This window comes from Chiloscyllium plagiosum, unplaced genomic scaffold, assembly GCF_037043375.1.
Source record: "Chiloscyllium plagiosum isolate Xiang-an unplaced genomic scaffold, Cpla_swu_hap1 HiC_scaffold_8, whole genome shotgun sequence".
Classification (NCBI taxonomy): Eukaryota; Metazoa; Chordata; class Chondrichthyes; order Orectolobiformes; family Hemiscylliidae; genus Chiloscyllium; species Chiloscyllium plagiosum.
Genome location: NW_028270146.1, coordinates 34,524,490 through 34,546,833, shown reverse-complemented (window position 1 = coordinate 34,546,833; position 22,344 = coordinate 34,524,490). Strand labels below are relative to the sequence as shown.

The following is a 22,344-nucleotide window of genomic DNA, read 5'->3' as shown; positions in this document are numbered from 1 at the left end:
TCCATCTTGTAGGATTTAGTTGAAGTTCAATTTTAATTCTTATTATGACAGAGGTGAATTTGTAAATGATTGTTATTTTGAAATAATTCCAAGCAATAGCCTACTTTAAAAAGTCCTCAGACTGCTCCCCCTTACAAATTGGTGTATTTTTGTCAGTGAGGGCATGCGGTGTATATCACACATATACATGTGATTAGCTAGCCTATGGGCTGATTGGAAACCCTCCTGCCATTTTTTGTTTATTCATTCATGGTATTTGGGTATCACTGGCTGGGTAGTCATTTATTGCCCATCCCTAGTTGCCCTTGAGAAGGTGGTGGTGAGCTGCTTTCTTGAACTGCTGCAGTCCATGTGCTGTAGGTTGACCCACAATGCCCTGAGGGAGTGAATTCTGGGATTTTGACCTTGCGACAATGAAGGCAATTAAAATGGACAATTGATTAGTTGGGCAAATCCTTCACTAAGAGTAACATGTCACACTGTCCTGGATGGCATGGGCAGGCAGACAGGTGATCTTTGTGATCCAGCTGAGAAATTGTAGGAAGGAAATGGAGCGCCCTATTTTGTGTGCCTCATTGGCACCACCCCAACATATCAACATCCCCACCCCCGGCAAACCTTTTGTGCCACCTGCCTTTCAAAGCCAGCCTGATGCAGGCCTCTGAGCCCACTTCCCAATGATCTCAGATACCTTTCTACTCCAAGCCCTGGAAATTCTCACACTTTTGTAGCCATTCATCTTCACTGTGCTCTTTTATTTCAACCCCAGCAATGCCCACTACTGAGCTCAGGGACTGCCTGAGCTGGCACTCAGTTTGATGGCCTGCCAGTTCTCGAGGGTGGTACTTCCTGTATAGGCCACTGGTGAGATTATAACTGGAGTGTTGTGTGCAGTATTGGTCACCACATTAAAGGACATAATTGCTCTGGAGAGAGTGCAGAGATGATTTACTAAAATGTTGCCAGGGCTGGAGAATTCCTGCCATGAGGAGAAATTGGGGAAGTTGAGGTTGTTTTTCTTGGAACAGAGAAGGCTGAGGTGTGACATGATTGATGATTGCAACATTGTGACGGGTAGATATAGAGTTAACAGGAGTAAACTGTTTCCCTTGGCAGAGAGCTCTAGATTCAAGCTCTGGCAAAAGGATTAGAGGGGATGTGAGGAAAGTCTTTATTTACACAGAGGATGATGGGGATCTGGGATTTGCTGCCTGACTTCGTGCTGGAGGCAGAGACCCTAAACTCTTTCAAAAAGTACCTGGATCTGTACCTTAAGTGCTGTAAACTGCAGGTCTCCCTTTCCTTCCTGGAGGAGAAAGTGAGGTCTGCAGATGCTGGAGATCAGAGCTGGAAATGTGTTGCTGGAAAAGCGCAGCAGGTCAGACAGCATCCAGGGAACAGGAGAATCGACGTTTCGGGCATAAGCCCTTTCCTTCCTGCAGTTTCTCAGCAGGGTTTATGTGCAGGAAGATGGGATTGAAGGGCATCTAGGTTTCTTTGGGCTGGCATGGACACGATGGGCCAAATGGCCTGCTTCTGTGCTGTGTCATTTTTTATGGTTCTACACTTCCTCTCACTGAGGGGCAGAGGGCCCCACTCTCAAAATTATAATCCACCAGGGCATGGTGGTGATTTCCTTTTGGCATGTTGGCTGGCAAAGCAGTCACTCTGACTCAACCCATGTCCATAACACACACATGCATGTTGTCTGTTAGATTCTGTATGGAACAGCAGGTACATTACCTCCTGCCATGGGCATTTTTAAGATATTTTCCTTCAGTAAAGTATATTTATTTCATAAAAACTCATTGGAAACTAATTGGTTCTGGACTGCCATCATTTGCCACACTATTGCACATATTCTCCTTCTAAAATCTGGACAGAAAGATTGGAGGACAGAAATGAATTGTGTTTGTCAAATGGAAAAGTTGGTGTTAAGTGCTAAAGAAGCAGTTTTTGGAAAGAGTATGTTTGTAAATCTTTGTCACACACCAACACAATATTACAATCCAACTGAAACACAGAACTGCTACTGCTGTTTATACCCTTCACCTCAGTTGTGCCTGATACCTCCATACTAGAAGCAGTTGGATCTGCTTCCTCCCCAAGGATTATACTACTGCGTACATTTAACTAGGCCACAGTGAATGCAAAAATGCCTCTTGATTTTCAAGGAGCTTCAAACAAGGTGTATAATTTCCCTCATGGAAGAACTGATGGCAAGACTGAAGTCCACTGACCATTGGAATATGCAGAGGGGGCTATATCTATTTTTAGTACAGTTACATTTTGAAAGATTATGTGAAAATATACAGTACATTTATTCCATGTTATGTGTGGCCGTTCTCACAAAATACACTTACTGAGCAACAGTTACCGTTTCATCATTATGGGATGGATATTCTGAAGCTGAAGTGCCACATTTGGCTCTCTGCACATGCTCAGCACATGAGAAGTGAGGAGGTGTCTGCAAATGTCATTGCTATAGCAACAGATCTAAGGGGAACCTGTGCTCCATTTACAGTGTTCTGCCACTGAATTCACTCTGGCATTAGCATGTAGCCCTGATGGGCAGCTCATGCCAGGATGCAATCAGATTCTTGATTTTTGCTCAGTATGTACTGAGCTGGATTTCTGCAAGATGTCTAATTCAATTGTAGCTTTATAAACATAGCAAAGATTATGCTGGAAAAGGTTCGGGGTGGGGAGGGGTGTGTGTGTGTGTGTGTGGGGGGGGGGGGGGGGGGAGCGGGGAAGTATCTGAGAAACTGGTGCTTAACAGTGAGTGGGTTGTAGATCCTCAAAATTTCCCAAACCCAAATTTGACATGTATGGAATCCTGTCTGTATCTACCTTTGTGCTAAAGCTATTTAAACATCCAACATAAGCAACCCCAGAGTTATTTAGAATGATGATAATTTGTTTATCTCCAATCAATTTGCACTTTCAATGTCCATTTTGTGACCTGCCGGGCTTTTCCAGAAGCTTCTGTTTATGTTCCATGTTTTTCCAGTCATGTGGTCTGTCGTCGGCACCACCGTACTTTTAATTTTTCGTAATTATCTCTCTGCCTCATTTAATTGGATTATAGGTCACCCCTTCACTTGTTATTCAGCTGTTGACACTTACACACACTAACATTCCTGGTCACCTGCAGAGATTTATTATTCAACACTGACACCATTTGTATGATCTTTTGATCTCTCTGCCCTTGCTCTCTCTGCCCATAAATTCTGTGTTCTGTGTGCTTCCCTCTCACTTCACCTGATGAAGGGGCTACATTCCATAAGTTTGTAATTTCAAAAAAACCTGTTGGACTATAACCTGGTGTTGTATGATTTCTCACTTTATGGCTGTTTCAGAAGAAATCCACTCAAATATATTTTTAGTGAGCAAAAGTTTTGCAGCTCCAAAAGCTTTGATTGGTTTAGAGAAGACTACCCATGAATTGGAACCTGGAAATTAATCACTGTAGTTCACATTTCACATGCACCTAATCAAGTGTCTTAGTCCAAACCCTTCTGTTACATCTTCAGTTATCCTGTTGTACCCACAATGACACAAAGATTCAGATCCTTTTTATTGCCTGAATCTCATGAAATGATAACATATTTGAAACAATGACAGATGATCTGGACCTTCCTATGGCACAGCTCTATAGATTCGGGAAACCTTTCCATAATGAGAGCCTTGAAGGCAAGTCTGTCTTCACTTGATATCTGCAAATGTGCATGCCAAGCTGGGTTGTGGGTGGATTTGATAGCCAGGGGTTTTACAGATATTTGCTGAAATAGCATTTGACTGGAAGCTTTGAGTTATTAGGAGAGGCTAGATAGTCAGGGACTTCTTTCCCTGAAGCATAGGAGGCTGATGGGTGACCTTATAGAGATTTATAAAATCATGAGGGGCATAAATAGCCAAGGTCTTTTCCACAGGATAGGGAAGTTCAAAACTAGAGGGCTTAGATTTAAAGTGAGAGGGGAAAGAATTAAAAGACACTTAAGGGGCAATTTTTTTTTCACGCAGAGGGTGGTGTTTGTATGGAATTCCAGAGGTAGTGGTGGGGCTGGTACAATTACAGTATTTAAAAGGCATCTGGATGGATATATGAATAGGAAGGGTTTAGAGGGACTAGCCTGATCAGCATGGACGATTTGGGCCGAAAGGCCTGTTTCTGTGCTGTATCATTGTATGACTCTACTTATTTGTAGAAACCAAAAATTTCATTAAAGTGTTTACCGGTGCATATTGTCATTGTTTGGTTCTTTTATAGCCTATATAAATGTAACTGGGGTAAAGAAAATAGCATTACCCCAACAGGATTGCAACAAAATTAAAATTAAAAATTGCTTCTGGAACATGGCAGCTGTGTATTTCATTGTGGATGCTTGGGTTCTCTTCAGGAATCTGTACATTTATTCAGTGTGTAGCTGAGACAGGCTGACCAAGAAGATCCAAGGTTCAATGCTGGTCTAACATCTCTCTGTCTGGGTGTAGGAGCTCTTGAGTGAAAGTGTCCCTGGATTGAGCAATGAGGGTGGAAGGAAAAGGAACAGTGAGAGAGAAAAAAGGTGCCGTTGCACTGTTCAGATTACGGCTCGCCTCAGGGCAATTGATGTCAAATTGATGCATCAGTTGTTGTCCATCAATGAAGGTATTGAGTCGATCAAGTGGATAATAGAGGAGAAAGGCAACATGGCGAGCAGGGGGAGCAGCTTGACGAGCAGTCTCTATAGCTTGGCAGAAAGCCAGAGCCCTTCACTCCAAGGCAGCTGGAATAGCCTGCAAGATGGCAGTGATGGGCTTGATGAAATCTCAGTGGGAAGTTACCTGGACACGCTGGCTGACGACTTGCCAGGTGACTGCACACCTTCCGACCTAGATCCCTTCTCAGACGAATGTGTAACAACAGATTCACTTAACAGTGAATCTATGAATAAAGAATCCAAAGATGACTTTGATGATGGATATTATTGTTTTGGATAAATTATGTGAAAATAAAAAAAAATGTTCACATTTCGCATGCATTTAATCAAGTGTCTTAGTCCAAACCTTTCAGTTACATTTACAGCTCTCCTGTTGAACCCACAATGACACAATGATTCAGTCAGGGATATCATTCCAAATGTCATCCAGAGATCCTAGTGGAATTTGATGCGCATGAACAACATGAGAAGGCCAGATTACATTTGACTGTGAAGCACCACTCACTTCACATTCCTCACTCCTTCCAAAAACAATACAAAATAACCTGTTGATGTCCACAGTTCGCGTATGAGTACTCTGCAATGCCTATTTTGCTCATAAGCTATATGATTTTCGGCATTTATGCAGTTCCACCCCATGTTTAGATTAGAGTGGTGCTGGAAAAGCACAGCAGGTCAGGCAGCATCCAAGGAGCAGGAAAATCGACGTTTCGGGCAAAAGCCCTTCAAAGGAATTGTCACAATTGCACTCCATGTTGGAGCTAAACTTTGAGTGGAGAAAGGGCAAGAAATAGATTTTAAAGCAGAAGTAGAAAAAAAATTCTGAATATTCATAGACAAGCCAATGTGAAATTAATAATGATCTTGTGAACACATCAACATTGTTGTGAAGTTCTACAAGATGTGCAATGGAAGGCTTTAATTTTCCAGACATTTACAAACTAGTTGTTCATTCTATCGCAGTCAAACCTTTCTGTACACCACTCCAGATCTCCTCTTCATTTCAGTGTTACTGAGATGCTTCAACCATTTACTGTCTAAGATCAATGGCAGAGTGCATCACCAGTTATACTATCTAACATTAAAAATCACACAGCACCAGGTTATAGTCCAACAGGTTTAATTGGAAGCACGCTAGCTTTCAGAGTGATGCTCCTTCATCAGGTGATATCACCTGATGAAGGAGCGTCGCTCCGAAAGCTAGTGTGCTTCCAATTAAACTTGTTGGACTATGATCTGGTGCTGTGTGATTTTCAACTTTGTACACCCCAGTCCAACACCGGCATCTCCAAATCATGGATACTATCTAACGGTATTGCTGATGTGGCTGGGAGTCTCTGCTCACCCCTACCCAAGCACTTCAACAGGGCTCTGCTCATTAGTTTTGCCCTTACTATTCAAACGTTTACCAAATGAAAGGCCAATTGAATGGTAAAGGTTTGTTGCCCATTGAAAATGGAGGGAATGTATTGATAATAATTTCAATTACTTTTCCATCCTTTTATTGTTTTTGTTTTCCTGTCTCTAAATGATGACATGCTTGGTTCTTTAGTGACATATTTGCTAGTGTACAGATTATTGTTTGTGTGTGCTTTCAATTTACTGAATGTTCAGTTGAACAATCAAGGATCATGAGGGCTGACTTTTTTAAAGGCAAGTCATATTTGTCAAACATTTCTGTGTTTGAAGATGCAACTAATTGAATAGGTAAAGGGGATGCAGATTGTTTTCATCAAATTCAATGTCACAGGAGGTTTTGTAAACAAAATTTCAATTGTTTAGTATAAGACAAAATGTAACAGCATGGAGACTAGACAAATTATTAGGATTAAGAGGGCTAATCTCAATTTCTGATATTATAAATTGGGCAAGGTGCCATCAGCAGCCTACTGTACACCTTTCTCAATTTTAATTCCCAAATAAATTCAAGTCGATCTTCTGTAACATTGCATGTGGGAAATAAAACTGGTTGATGTCCCCTCCAATGGAGCAAGCAGTCCATATCCCAACCCCGCACTCCACCCCTTGTAATTATAGCATCTTGCTTCTGTAGAATAGAAATTGAGGAATTTCAGAGCAGTGCACCTTCCAAGATACTCCATGTCATTTTCCACTTCAAGCAGTACTGTGACAAAGAGGGGCATCAAGAAAATGAGGGAAAGACTGGAAGGATTAATTAGCATTCTCATGCATAATCACTCAGAGATTTGGGTGAGGTGAAGCTATTCAAAAATTGAACAATATAAATAAGAAACCAGTAGAGAAAGCAGATGATTTGAAAACACATGGCCTGAGCACTCGGCTGGAAGAAGCTGTCAGGATGAAGAGGTCCACTGGCTGTCTATTCCTGGGCTGTGGAGCGAGAGAGCACATGTTCACATCTGAATCGCCCACAGACTGAGCCGCTGGGCTCAGCTGCAGCATCTGCTGAAGTCTCCAGAGGAAGTTAGGTGTTTCCTTTTGAAGGCAGGCAAAAATTCACAGGCTTATAGCAGAAAAGGGTGAAGAAATTGAATAATTTCCGAATGCTTATATACAGAAGCTATTCGTACGAGAATCATAGAATCCTAACAATGTGCAAACAGGCTATTTGGCCCAACTAGTCCACACCAACCTTCCAAAGAGCATCCCATCCAGATCCATGCCCCTACCCTATAATTCCCCGTGGCTAACCCACCTAGCCTGCACATCCCTGAACACTATGGCAATTTAGCATGGCCAATCCACCTAACCTGCACATCTTTGGACTGTGGGAAGAAACCAGAGCACCTGAAGGAAACCCAGGCAGATATGGAAACTCCACACAGGCAGTCGCTGGAGGGTGGAATCAACCCGGGTCCCTGACATTGTGAGGCAGCAGTGCTTACCAGTGAGCCACCATGCCACCCCTCTTAATACAGGTAAAAGAGCTCTGAAAGGAAACAAGGCAAGAGACCCATTCATTAATGAAAAATGAAAGCAAATTGAAGTTGCTACCTCTACTACCATTTATGTGCTAGTTCTTGATCAAAAACAGAATGTCCATTGCAAACCAATTAGTAAAAGCATTTATTTGAATATTGTCATTTAATACTTTCTGCACAGAAAGAAAGTGGCTTCGTAAATGACTTTATTTTACATTTGTAAGTTTTTATAGCTGCATTACAGACCCAGGTTTTCTAACAAGAATCTCTGGGTGATTATGCAGTAATATGTTAATTCATCCTTGCAGATTTTCTCGCATTTAATTAATATCTGCCACAGAATTGCTTGAAATGAAAATAGATCTATAATATCTCAGAAGTTCAGTGATCTGAATTCAACCCATTTGTTTTGGACAGATGGGTATTGGCCAATCAGCCAGTAGCCAGTTTGTCTCCATACAAACCGTACTGTAGCCACAACATGCTGCAGCCAGCCGACTCAGCAGGAGGGCTGCCCAATGGGAATTGCTGACCTATCTGATTAGCTGGTAGTTCCATCACTCTTGGCAGTGCCAGACGTCAGAAGTGGGCACTGCCAGGAAGGAGCTTAAAGGGGATCATGGCTTTCCCAGATTGCTGAATCCCAAGGTTGACTGCATCTTTGGTGCAGAGGGAAATGGGAGAGGGAGGAGGATGGGGATTGGCTTCTGGTGGGTAGATGGCATGAAAAGGAAGGTGGTGAATGGTGTTGTGCTGGGATGGCAGCAGTCTTGAGCTTGGTGGAGGGTTGCACCAATGCACAAATGACGCTCCTGAAATGGTGTGCTCCCACCATCACCCCCCCACCTCCCACTTCATTTCTGGCCTTTTCTTATACAAGTTCTTAAACAAGTTGACTGTGCCAAGTATTTTGGCATGTGCAGCTTGTTACACAAACTTGTTGACCAGCCTAAGTTACCATTAATTATTTATTTAAAAGCAGCAGGCTGATTTCAGTGCCCCTGTATTATCGGGGCAGCTTGAGGGTACTTGCGAAGGTGATGAAGCTACCCAATCTATTTAAGTGCCTCTGACATGACGAAAACATTGACGGTGGGGGCACTAAAATCTAACCGATAACTGCCCATGCACAAACTGCGGCCTCATTTAGATTTCAGAGGCTCAGTTGGACATTCAGACCTACTGTAGTGTTGTAATTTGTCTGTAAGATTCCACTTTATAACAGTAAACATTGAGGGTAATTTTGAGTGTAGATGATGGCGTAAAGTGGTCAAGAATGAATTGTCTGCCCTCACGAACTGGAATCGTGGTGTGTGGTACTAACATATGAATATATGAAATCCTTTTCTCTGCTTCTTTAAATTTTTGAACAGTTTCTGATGTTTATTCCTCTCTATGCCATTTTGAATGACCAGGCATGGGTTGTCTTGCATTTCATCCACTTTTTTTCTGAAAACTACAGTCACTTGTGACGATAGTGTGGCGTTAAGAGGTTTATTTTGTCCTGTCTCTTTAAAGAAAGGGTTTAAGACAGAGGTGCCAAGATTGAAGAGTGTGGTGTTGGAAAAGCACAGCAGGTCAGGCAGTATCCGAGGAGGGGGAGAGTCAACGTTTCGGGTATAGGCCCTTGATCGGGAATATAGTGGGGGGGGAGGAGGCTGGGAGATAAATAGGAAGATGGGGGTGGGGCTGGGGTGAAGATAGCTGGGAGGGCAATAGGTGGATGCAGGTGGGGGTAATTGTGAAAGGTCAGTGGGGAGGGTGGAGTGGATAGGTGGGAAGGAGAAGATAGACAGATAGGACAGATCAAGAGGGCGGTGCTGAGTTGGGGGGTTGGATCTGGGATGAAGTGGGGAAGGGAAGATTTGGAAACTGCTGAAGTTGACATTGATGCTGTGTGGTTGAAAGGTCCCAAGGCAGAAGATGAGATGTTCTTCTGCCAGATGTTGGGTGGCCTGGATTTGGCGGTGGAGGAGGTTCGTGGTGGACTGGGAGGGGGATTTGAAGTGATCAGGCACAGGGCAGTGAGGTCATTTGCTGCATGTATCCTAGAGATGTTCCCTGAAACACTCCACAAGTTGACGTCCTGTCTCCCCAATGTAGGGGAGACCACATCGAGAGCAATGGACATGACAGTTGAGTGAGTGGATGTGCATGAAAAGCTCTTCCGGCTGTAAAAACATCCTTTGGGACTTTGGATGGAGGTGAGGAGGGAAGTGTACAGTCAGAGATATATTTCCCTCCCCATCTCCATCTGCATTCCGCAGAGACTATTCCCTCTGTGACTCCCTCATTAGGTCCACCCCCCACCCCATCAAATCACCCTCCCCACTGACCTATCTCATCTGCATTCTCCTATCGCCATCCCAGCTGTCTTACCCCCAGCCCCACCCTCACCCTTGTATTTGTCTCTCAGCCCCCTTCCTGAAAGGCCTATGCCCAAAATATCGACTCTTCTGCTCCTCGGATACTGCCTGACCTGCCGTGTTTTTCCAGTGCTATACTTTTTGACTCTGACTCTCCAGCATCTGCAGTCCTCACTTTCTGCAGAGGTGCAAAGATGTCTATTGAAAGCTCATAAAGCTTGTAAGGCCTTGGGGCTTTTTTTGGAGTTGGAACAATAGAGGCAGCCTGAATGGGTGTGGTCATGCTCCCAACGAAGCAGGATTTTAATTTTCAGTAACTGTTGCTGCTGGTTCGATTGCTTTAGTACATCACTTCTTGTTACACTCTCTGAGTTCTTGTGATATTTTTCCCTCCTGGACTGCTGGAGTTGCATGTGAGGCAATTTTTTCTAAATTCACCATTTGCCAAGGGTGTGTTTATGGGATGTTACTACATTCGAACATTTACTGTTTAGCAGCTAGCTAATCTATTATTCTGTTAAGCTTTGCAATAGAGTTACAGCTAAGCCAATTCCTTTCTTTTCTTTTTTTGTTGTTGTATTTTAACTATAGTGTATGAATAAATTGTATTTTGCTTGTCTTTGATTAGAGTCATAGAGTCATAGAGATGTACAGCATGGAAACAGACTCTCCGGTCCAACCCGTCCATGCTGACCAGATATCCCAACCCGATCTAGTCCCACCCGCCAACACCCGGCCCATATCCCTCCAAACCCTTCCTATTCATATACCCATCCAAATGCCTCTTAAATGTTGCAATTGTACCAGCCTCCACCACTTCCTCTGGCAGCTCATTCCATACACATACCATCCTCTGCATGAAAAAGTTGCCCCTTAGGTCTCTTTTATATCTTTCCCCTCTCACCCTAAACCTATGCCCTCTAGTTCTGGACTCCCCAACCCCAGGGAAAAGACTTTGTCTATTTATCCTATCCATGCCCCTCATAATTTTGTAAACCTCTATAAGGTCACCCCTCAGCCTTGGCGCTCCAGGGAAAACAGCCCCAGCCTATTCAGCCTCTTCCTATAGCTCAAATCCTCCAACCCTGGCAACATCCTTGTAAATCTTTTCTGAACTCTTTTCAAATTTCACAACATCTTTCCATTAGAAAGGAGACCAGAATTGCACACAATATTCCAACAGTGGCCTAACCAATGTCCTGTACAGCTGCAACATAACCTCCCAACTCCTGTACTCACAACTCTGACCAATAAAGGAAAGCATACCAAACGCCTTCTTCACTATCCTAGCTACCTGCGACTCCTGTGAGTAGTTTGACCAATTGAATTGCATCTGGACTGCGACCATTTACATTTACCTTTAAAATAAGAATAGGTTAGTCAAGCTTCTTAATATATTTTGAGGGGTTTTGTTCTGGCCCATAACAAACCGTTTTTGCATATTCTACAGGACGTCAATACTGGTCTCCTACCTGAAATATTTGAGAGAAAGTGAGGACTGCAGATGCTGGAGATCAGAGCTGAAAATGTGTTGCTGGAAAAGCGCAGCAGGTCAGGCAGCATCCAAGGAAAAGGAGAATCGACGTTTCGGGCATAAGCCTGAAGAAGTGCTTATGCCCGAAACGTCGTTTCTCCTGCTCCTTGGATGCTGCCTGACCTGCTACGCTTTTCCAGCAACACATTTTCAGCTCCTACCTGAAATAGTCTGTTCTATTGACCATTTAACAGCCTTGATTCAGATGATGGCTGTTGGAGCACCAGTCTAAAAGGATTAATAAGTGACTCAACATAATTTTCAGGCTGCATCTTCCCCAGGTCAATCCAGGTAGCCGCAATTCAAATTCGAGTGAATCTGTTCTAGATACTGACAGATAAGAAAACATTTCAGGGATGCCCCCAAAAGCATCCCTGTAGAGATCAAACATCTCTATTGATTCATGGGTATCCCTACCTGGGAACTGATACAAATAGGGAAGGTTCATACCAGAAGGAAGGCACTGAGCACATTGAGACAGTTCGAGGGAACATACAGGGGTGTGGCTGTGACTATAAGCCAGCAAACTATTCCCTGCAAGCACTTGTCTCACATGTGGCAGTCTGCAGAGCACACACTGGATGTATCAGCCATTGCACTGGCGTAGAAGCAAGTCATCCTGATGCTAAAGGATTGCCTAAGATAGTGATTTATCTACTGCACTTCCTCATGATCTTGCACTAGCTCTTAAATCTATCACAAATGCTTTACATATATTCCTTTGTAACATTGCTATTTATTTATTGAAACAAAATAATATTCAAGCGTAGAAACTGTCGAATATAACCGTAATAAACAGAAAATTAACATCTAATGGCAGATATGGACAAAGGCTGCTTAATTAAGACTCAGCGGGATAGTTTAACCTAAATATTTTGCTTGCTTTGCATTTTTCTTTGAAATTCCTAGTTTGTATTTCCACAGCAGTTCAGTATTTATTTTGATTGATTGTGTTTGAGGCAAAATGCTGCCCTTTACTGCAATGGATAAGCACAAGGTTCCTTTTTAAATAATTTGTGAAGGGAACCAACCATCAATTATGTGACCAAAAAAAAAACTTTCAATGTCAAAACAAATCGCTGATACAATTTTTAATGTCCCAATGTTTATCCAGGTCAGTGTATTCTTTTCTTTATCATATCAATAACTAAAAATCTTTCAGCTGCTTAAGTTATTTGTCAAAAGTGTGAAATGTAAAATGTATTTTGCCTAAGGCTCAGTTAAAATCTTTGTTTCTGAATGGCCCCCAAAGAAATTGAGTTTTATTTGGCTTAGTTTTGGCCCATGGTGATTCAGGACCAGGAACTGAAAATAACAAGGGAAATTGGACCGACACTGCTTCCCTTCCTCTTGTCAGTGGCTTCTTTCTTCCAACCATAGTGACCTCAGACTCCTGCTCCCAATGCTTTCCTGAGAAGAATGCGAAGGAGTTCACTGAGTCTTCAGACACTACCATCTGTCATTGAAAACCCGCTGTTGTCCATCAATTGGTCAACTGACTAGCACTGAGCAGATGGGGTGCAGAAGATAAAGATTACTTCAGCTAAAGGCCAAACAATTTACTGGGCATCTTAGGCCCTATCTATATGCCTTCAGGTAGGAGTTAAAAATTGTCACACTAGTATTTGGTCACCTTGATTTCTACCAGCAGTATATCTTACTGCACCAAACCACAATCTCTTCCATGATTTTCTTTACCATCACGAATGTTATAATGATTTTTGGGAAGTTATGCGGAGCATCTTTTCTCTGGCTCAGTCATTGCGGCTCTGGGCTTGGTGTTCAGGTGCAAAACATGGCTAAGGGCATGTGCACTAATGTATTGAGAGGAGCTAGACTCATAAGAATAATAATCAAGACCACCTCCCAAAGGAAGAGAAAAGTTAATATGTGTTGTTGAGATCCTCATGACTTTTAGTCAATTGAGTGATAGTAAAGTTTCTTGAGAAAGTTTGCTGATGGACAGTATAGAGTACGAAACAACAAGAGACAGGTTTGGTCAGAAGCCCATAGCTAGCACTTCTCATTCAGCTGTCACCTTTATGAGGTTCTGTTGCTTCATTCGCCAAGTTTGCCAAACCTTGCTTGATACTTGTGAGGAGGTTTGGGGTCTCATCCAGTTACTATTTTGAAATCCAGCCTCGTAGACTGGATGAATTCGTTTCAGTCAGAGATGCAGTAAAGCCCAAGTGATTGGTTTCAGCCAATAATGGAACTGACAGGCACATATCACAAACAATAACACTGTATATAAATCCATTAGCAGACACAATAGATACAAGGATGTTAGTGAAGGAACACTTGCTTGTGGAAGTAGAGTTGTGGAGGATACTCCATAAACTCTTCAGATATCTTTCACATAGAAAGAGACGGTTGTGAATGACATATACAGTTCATAAAAAGCATTCTTGGAAATTGCTACGAACCCCTTTTCCTTGCCCAGTCCGATAGTCATTAAATGCTTTGTGGCATTTACTGGAATTGGAACTAGCAGCCTCCAAAACCTCTCTTTACTTCTCAACTGTTGTTTGTTAGGCTGGTAAGTGTTCACTGAGTAAAGTACCATCAGCCATGCTAGTCTAAAAATGCCCAATCATGTTTGATCTCAACAACTAAGCAGACTATAGCCTGATTAGTACAGCACTTGGCTGGGAGACTGCCTGGGCATATCAATTCAGTAGGCTTTTGGGGATAATGTAAATGCAGCTTCTTTGGGAGCACTTGTTGTGCAATGTCAGTGTCCCAACCTCTGAGCCAGAAGGTCTGCGTTCAAGTCCCATTGACTCCAGAGATGTGTGATAACATCACTGAATGAGATCATTTGAAAATATCCCCACCAGTAAACTAGGAAGCAGGACCCAGTCTGTCTACCGTAGCTCTTTCTTCACAGCCTACCACATAATGTACAGAACAACCTCGGTTATCCGAAGAAGAGCTCAAGGTCCCGTAAATGCTTCCTTTGTTTACGATCAGATCGATTATCTGAGCAAAATACTTCCTGCCTGTCTCGTTTGGATAATCAAGCTTGCTCTGTAGACTAGATTAGATTCCTTACAGTGTGGAAACAGGCCATTTAGCCTAACAAGTGCACACTGACCCTCCGAAGAGTAACCCACCCAGACCCAGTTCCCTCTGACCAATGCACCTAACATTATGGGTAATTTAGTATGGCCAATCCACCTGACCTGCATACCTTTGGACTGTGGGAGGAAACCAGAGCACCCGGAGGAAACCCACGCAGACACAGGGAGAACGTGCAAACTTCACACAGACAGTCACCCGAGGCTGGTTTCGAACCCGTTTCCCTGACACTGTGAGGTTGCAGTGCTAACCACTAAGCCACCATGCTACCCACTGTTTTATTCTTCTACTGAACAGTTCCTCTACTCCAGGGGAAGCTAGTTATTTTCTTTTTTGTTGAATAAACATAACAAGTAGCAAGTACTGCCCACCAGAGTCAGTGTGACAACAGACTTCATGTGAGAGCTCAACCAGGATTTGAACTTGGGAACTCTTGCACACTCACTTATTACAAAGGGAGAATAACACCCCTAACCAAGTTAACAGCTGGCAGGAAACCTTTTCTTAAAAATATCAATAACCCTACTTCAAACCTCAAATAATGCCCACCAGGGCGTGTCTCAGAAACTAACAATAATATTAAAAGGGAGAACACAGAAGGCTGGGATATCTAAACCAAAATGGTATTGGTGGTGATGTTGCTGCATCTCAGTCCTCATGTCCACCTACCCCAATGTGTTTTAAGGACACTCTATACTCCGTCTTCACGGGCATCCAGGCATGGCTATAACTGCACACGAGAAACTGGTTCTAGATTGATTTTAACATCTCTGTAATAGATTGATTATGACACATATCAGGAGCCAGTGGCACTTGAACCTGTGTCTCCTGTCCCAGATGGAGGGACATTGCCACTGGACTGCAATGGTCCCTAGAACTGGCTCCAAAACTGGCTCAGAAACTGATCCAACCTGTTCAGACTTGTCGTGACACATCTCCGGAGCAAGTGGGACTTGAACCCATGTCCTCTGGTGGAAACTGGCTCTGAAGTATGTATTCCATTTAACATCAGCTGTTTTAGATCATATTGCTGTCCAGAAAGAGATCATCATCTGCAATATTGTCACTCTTCTCTATGGAGTCTTGTGTATGTCAGTGCCAAAAAGTGCTGTCCACCTGACTTTGGACTTTTTCAGGTCCATGGTCATGTTGACATCAGGGGTGAGCCAACCACCAAAATTGCCAAGCTCATTAGTTGCTGCTGATACTTAAACTTCAGAGTGGTGCAGTATTTACCATTCTCCAGTGAGCTCTCTGCATGAACACTTTTCCATTGACTAAACCTGCCCACAATACGCGAAATTGAGTGAAGCTGCAGATGTATGGTGGTGTGGTGTTCGTGCTCTTGTGGTTGGACGCCAGCTGTCCCACTTTGTCACAATTCCACCAATGGATGTGCAGCTGAGGAGAATCCAATCGGGATTCCTAAAAACAGGCAAGATTGTGACTGTAAACTGGGCAGACACACGTACAGAGATAAGCCTTCTGTTCTTACAGTTAAATCTAAAGGTGTACTTGCAAGATGTATTCTAAAATTAGTTAAATTAGATAAATTACAGAAATGTTAATATTGGTACTCGATGATATTGGCTGATGTACTCAGCTGGTTTCCTTGTTGACAAAGGAAACAATGAATGTTGTTCATTTTGAGAAGGTGCAGAAATGATTTACAAGGATATTGCAGGGACTGGAGAGTTTGAGTTATAGGGAGAGGCTGAATAGGCTGAGGCCTTTTTCCCTGGAGCCTTGGAACCTAAGGGCCAACCTTATAAAGGTTTTTAAATCATGAAGGGCAAGGATTGGGTGAACAGCCAATGTCTTTTTCCTAGGGTGGGGAAGTCCAAAACTAGATGACATAGATTTAAGGAGAAAGGGGAAAGATTTAAAATGGACCAGAGGGTGCTGCATGTAGGGAACGAGATTCCAAAGGAGGTATTGGAGGCGGGTACAATTACGACATTTAAAAGACATCTGGATGGGTATATGAAAAGGAAGGGTTTAGAGAGATATGGGCATGAAGCAGACAATTGGGACTAGATCAGTTTAGATTGTCTGGTTGGCACGGGTGAGTTGGATTGGCGGGTGTGTTTCCATGCTGTATGACTGTATGACTCGATGTTCTTTCTGTGCTAATGCTTGCCACTAACCTGGAGCTGGAGCTCCTGCATCACCTACAGATGGCTAGACAAAGCTCGACTGGAATGGATGAGCCCGCAAATGATTCACAAGGACTTCCTGCAGCTTTATGTGGCAATAAAATGTCTGCATTTAATATTTGGCTCTTAACACAATCATGTTGCTGATCAGACACCAGTTTGAATGATAATGAACATTCTGTTTCGTCGCTGATCTGCAGTTGACCACAAACCTTTTTTATTCATTCACAGGATTAGGGCATCGCTGGTGAGGCCAGAATTTATTGCCCATCCTTAATTGCCCAGAAGGCAGTTAAGAGTCAACCACATGGCTCTGGACTCACATGTAGGCCAGAGCAGGTAAGGGTGGCTGTTTCCTTCCCTAAAGGACATTAGTGAACTAGATGGATTTTTATTGACAATCAACACATGGTCATCATTAGACTCTGGGCATTTAATTCCAGATTTTTATTGAATTCGAATTCCACCATCTGCCATGGTGGGATTCAAACCCAGCTCCCAAGAACATTACCTGGGTCTCTGGATTAACAGTCCAGTGATAATACCACTAAGCCATCATCTCTCCTTGAGTTGAACTCAAGAACTAAATTTAAACTTCCACGTCAGAAGTCACAGAATGCACTGCCTGAGAATGTGGTGGAGGCATTTTCAGTTGAGGCATTTAAGAGAGAGTTTGATTATTATCTGAAAAGGAAGAATGTTCAGGTCTGCAGGGAGATGATGTGGATGTGACACTAAGTGCCGTACAATTCTATGATTCTAAGTGAATTTCACTATTAGAGATGTATCAGCAGTACGAGTGAAAAGATGCTCTCTGGTGTTGCACCATTAAATGGAGGGTTTCTTTTAGAGCCAGAGCCATTCTTGGCACAAGGAAGAAGTTGGGCTGGGGGAGGTAAGGTCCAGTGGGATTGGGACTAATTTGATAACTCTTTAAATGAACTGTCACAAGTCAGATGGACCATTTGGCTGCCTTCTGTGCTGCCTGATTCTATGACTTAACATGAAGTGAAGGAACCTAATTGTTGTATCATGTAATTAAAATGTTGGTTTCCGTTGCTCATTTAATCATCAATCCTGTTTAAATTTGTTTTTTTTGCCCTGTCCTTTGGTCACCAATTATGTTGAAACCGATTATCTTTGATAGGTAAGTGTTATGGTGAAATCACCACTCGTTACCTTTCATTCGGCTACTTATTAGATTAGATTAGATTATAAAAAATTCCCACAGACAATCAAGTACTGAAACAATGGTTTAAGCTTTATTGAAACCCCTCAAATAAACAATTATAAGCCTGCGACCTAATTTAGCTATTGCCAGATTAAAGGTGAAATCTGGCCAGGATGTCAACCAACGATAGTCTGCTTCTGGGGGACAGTCTCCAGTGTTCAGTCCTTGCACAGTTTTGTTCTTTGAAGTTCTGTTGTTGAGTTGTTCTGGTGTTAGATTCTAATACAGTTTTCTCTCTTTCAAATTTGTACATAATTTGATATTATTGATAACTTTTAGATTCTTTCATCCCCAATATTTTCGGAGAGCTCAAGTCTGCAACTTGCACTCTCATCAGAAACAACTCCTTTGTTCCTTTCCCACAGTTGGGGTTAGCTGTCTGTTTAAAGCACAGCCTTTTTCCTGCAATTAACCCTTTTACTCAGAACATTACTTCTTCAGACAGGTCTAATTGCTTATTTGTCATGATGCAGCAGATTATCAAGCAGTGGTTTATTCCTCTCTCCCAGGAAGTGGCTGTTAACTCCTTCTTCTCAGGCACGGTGAATTCACATGTTGCTGTAACTCTTTTCATGACAGTTTCTCGCTGTTCCTTTCATCATAAGAAACAGTTTATTCCAAAAAGAGTTATTGCAGCTCCTTTGAATCCGTATGTAACAGTTTATCTTTGTTGATTTTTGAATCCATAAACAGTTATTATAATTCTGAAGGGTACATTGTCACACAAGGATTTTCAAAAGCTAGTTGGAGAAACTAGCAGACAGTAATTACTGTGGTAAGAGACTCCTGTTTACTCAATGTTTGAGAATTTGCCATTTAATTGTTGGGTTTGCCATTTAATTGACTTGTCCATCTTCAGTTACCCATCCTCAGTCCACTGATATAAGCTATAATTACTCAAATAGGACAGTACCACCTCAGCGCTACAACTGATGAGAAAGCAGAAGCTGTTACTGAGCAAAATAGGAGACCTTTCCTGCAGGGGAGATCAACTATAAATCTTACATTTCAGGTTAATTGTTGCAACTGAAAATTATTAAGCTATGCCTTTGCATTCGTGATCTAAAAGTTAGCATACACTGTACATAAATATTGCATTTACTTTTCCCAACTGTTGTCACCTGGTTTCCAGTTTAGACAGGGAATTAGGTTTCTTTTTGTTCCCTCTGGTTTTAATGATGTAAATGAATGGGTTATTGAGGCTCATTCCAAGAGGTAGGGAGAGACTAAAGAGGAAGTTCCAAGACAGCAATTAATATTTATTAAGCCAAATGTCCTTTGAACTCACCACCACCCCCCCCCCCCCCCCCCGTCCCCGTCCCCCCCCCCGTCCCCGTCCCCCCCCCTCACCAAAAGATGGGTTTACTGTTCCTTCACTCCATGGTATTTTGGACTGAAAGATGAGGCATTCTTTACTTGGTATAGGAGAATGCTGGAGTGAGGAGATGAAGAGGCATTGTGCATCACAATTGCACAGATTTGGAAAGAAATCTGTGACAGACGTTCTCGGAGTTAGCAAGGAAGCTGTCTTGAGCCTCTTAGGACCTTCAGTGTGCTCAACACTTTTCATTTAAATTGAACATACACTTATGACAAGACTTCTGTACATACATTAAGGTGGCCTATGTGGAATTGCTTTTGGCCAAAGACCAAGAGCACAGCTAGAGGACTTGGGGTTATACTCAGAAAATGTTTTATAACGTGAGCTGGTAGCAAATATGGTTTTTGCCTCCAGCTGGCTATTTTACCTGACATGGCAATGCTTATGCCATCTCTCGTACCATAAGAAACTCGGCGTGGATATCATGGAACATGTAATAAACATGTTTATTACAGCCAGCTGTTATACTCAAGCATTACCTTTCTCAGGTACCTATGTATCAGTTGATATTAAGCTATTATATTACAATAAAACAGCATTAAGCAGCATGCTTCCAGTAGTGTCATTCTTCAAGAGATCCCAGATAAAATAGAGTGTGAGATCTTTATACCCACCGAGCTCATGCTGTGAAATCGTGATGATACCATGAGCATTTCATTAAAGATATACTGACATTCGGACCGTAAGACTAACAGTAGCACTGATTATGTAGCTGAGAAGGAGCCTGAAGTGTTTCTGCATTCCACTCTGCCCAGTCCCACGGGTGATTTGATACATTAGGCAGGAAGGCAGCTATAGAACAGTACTTTTACACTAAAAAAAAAGTAGACATTTTATCAGGAAGCAAAGACGCAGGTACAATATAAGAATCTTCATTTACTGAAGTAAATTATCCAAAATGCACAAACTAGGCTGCACTTCCTTGATGCATGAAATGGTTTTCTTTGCAAATTTCAAACACAGTACTGAACCTTGAGATTTTGTATTCATTTTGAAAAGTCTAGTCTATTCTAGGCTGAAATCCTTTGATCCTTTTGGAGCAAATATTATGCTGTCCTACATCGGAAGGACAGGATTTGGTGAGTTGGAAGGGCAAAGCTTGCTGTCCAAGACCTTCGAGCATTTTTATCTGACTTGCACCTGAATTAACCTAACATGGTGAAAGAAGATAGATTAGATTACATGACTTACAGTGTGGAAACAGGCCCTTCAGCCCACACTGACCCTCCGAAGAGCAACCCACCCAGACCCATTCCCCTACATCTAACACTATGGGCAATTTAGCATGGCCAATTCACCTAACCTGCACATTTTTGGACTGTGGGAGGAAACCGGAGCAAACCCACGCAGACACGGGGAGAATGTGCAAACTCCACACAGACAGTTGCTTGAAGTGGGAATTGAACCCAGGTCTCTGGCGGTGTGAGGCAGCAGTGCTAACCACTGTGCCACCGTGCTGTCCATGGAGCACCAGCTTGTCAAACCAAGGAGCAGTAACATAATTGACAAACTTTGTATGAAATATTAATGTTGACTGGAGTCATTATAAGTCCTTCTCTCAGCTGTGCTATTTAGAAAGGTTTCTGCAAACTGCCTGTCAACAGTTTCAAGCAAAGGAATATTTTTCTGTACACAGAAACATCGAAGATATGAGCAGGAGCACGCCATTCAACCCATTACAGTTGCGTCACCATTACCATCAAGCTCAATATCCTCAACCTCCCATCCCCCATACACCTTAGTTGCTTTAAACACAAAAGATATATCAACTTCCTTCTTGATAACAACTCAGGGCATTTTAGAGTTGTATAATTAGGTCAGTTTATAATGTCTGCGATTCTCTTTTTTATGGAGCAGATACTTTGTGTCATCTCCAGTGTCAGTGAAGCACAGGTTATCTTCCATCTTTACAGTTGCTAACTGTCTGCCCCTGCTATGGAGACCTACCATGTCCTTCAATATGACCATTCACATTTATCCTTATGATACAGACAAATCTAATGCAGTGAGGCGAAGACATGAGAGATGCATACAGGACAAAGTTACACTAAACGAGAAGAAGAGGAACTCTCCTTCCTGACCAATTCTGAGATATACCAGAAGAGACTTACTTAAGGAGGCAACATTTTAGCAAGGAGGCATAGAAAGATCATCTGCGGTTAGTTACTGACTTCCAAACACCCTTTCAATATAAAGAAAGACATAGTTCAGACTTCTGAACTTCATATCATAAATCAGTCCTACTGTGCACTTACATGCATAACATATGCTTATCATAGAGTCACAATCATAAGGCACAGAAATAGATCCTTTGGTCCAACAAGTCATTCCGAACATAATCCCAAACTAGTCTCACCTGTCTGCACTCTCAACCTCCTATACTCCAGGGAAAAGTGTCCCAGCCTATCCAGTGTCTCCTTATAATTTATATCATTGTTGTACAAAGCAGGAGCTACCAATAGATGATATCATCAAAGGAAGTGATATCAGGTCATGAGTAGAAGGGCTTGCTCCAATACAATCATGCAGGGATCGCTCTCTGTCCGGTACATAATGTATGTAGCTCAATTACAAGTGGTGAAAGCTAGAGTTAGAGGGAAACGAGATTCATTTGACCTTTTTGTGGAGTTTGTACAGTTCATTAAATGTTCAATATGCCCAACAATACCCAGCCATGCCCAGAAGAGGGCACCAAGACTTCTATGCATCATGTACCAGATGTGGCACCAGAAGAGCCCATTGGTGTGAAGTACACCCTGCCAACAGTGCAGACTGCCAGCCTGCAGGAGAAAAGGCCACTTCCACTTGGTCTGCTGCAACAAGAAGCTTCCATCTCTGAGATGCAGGTCCCCACCAGGGTCACCTCATGGATTTTGGAAATGTAAAATTAACACATTATCCCAGGTTCTTACACACGTCTTGTGAGATTGTCGAAGTTCAGCAAGAGCTGAAGAGTTAGCCATCAAACAACATCTACAGATCGTTC

At 42.5% G+C, this 22,344-nt stretch overlaps 1 protein-coding gene and 1 pseudogene across 3 annotated transcripts in view; both read left to right on the top strand.

Moving 5' to 3' along the window:
• The window catches only part of slc24a4b (solute carrier family 24 member 4b), a 306,750-nt gene that overhangs the window by 26,076 nt on the left and 258,330 nt on the right, over window positions 1-22,344 (top strand). The window lies entirely within an intron of this gene.
• On the top strand, window positions 1,190-4,986 carry LOC148149373 (leucine rich adaptor protein 1-like pseudogene; annotated as a pseudogene).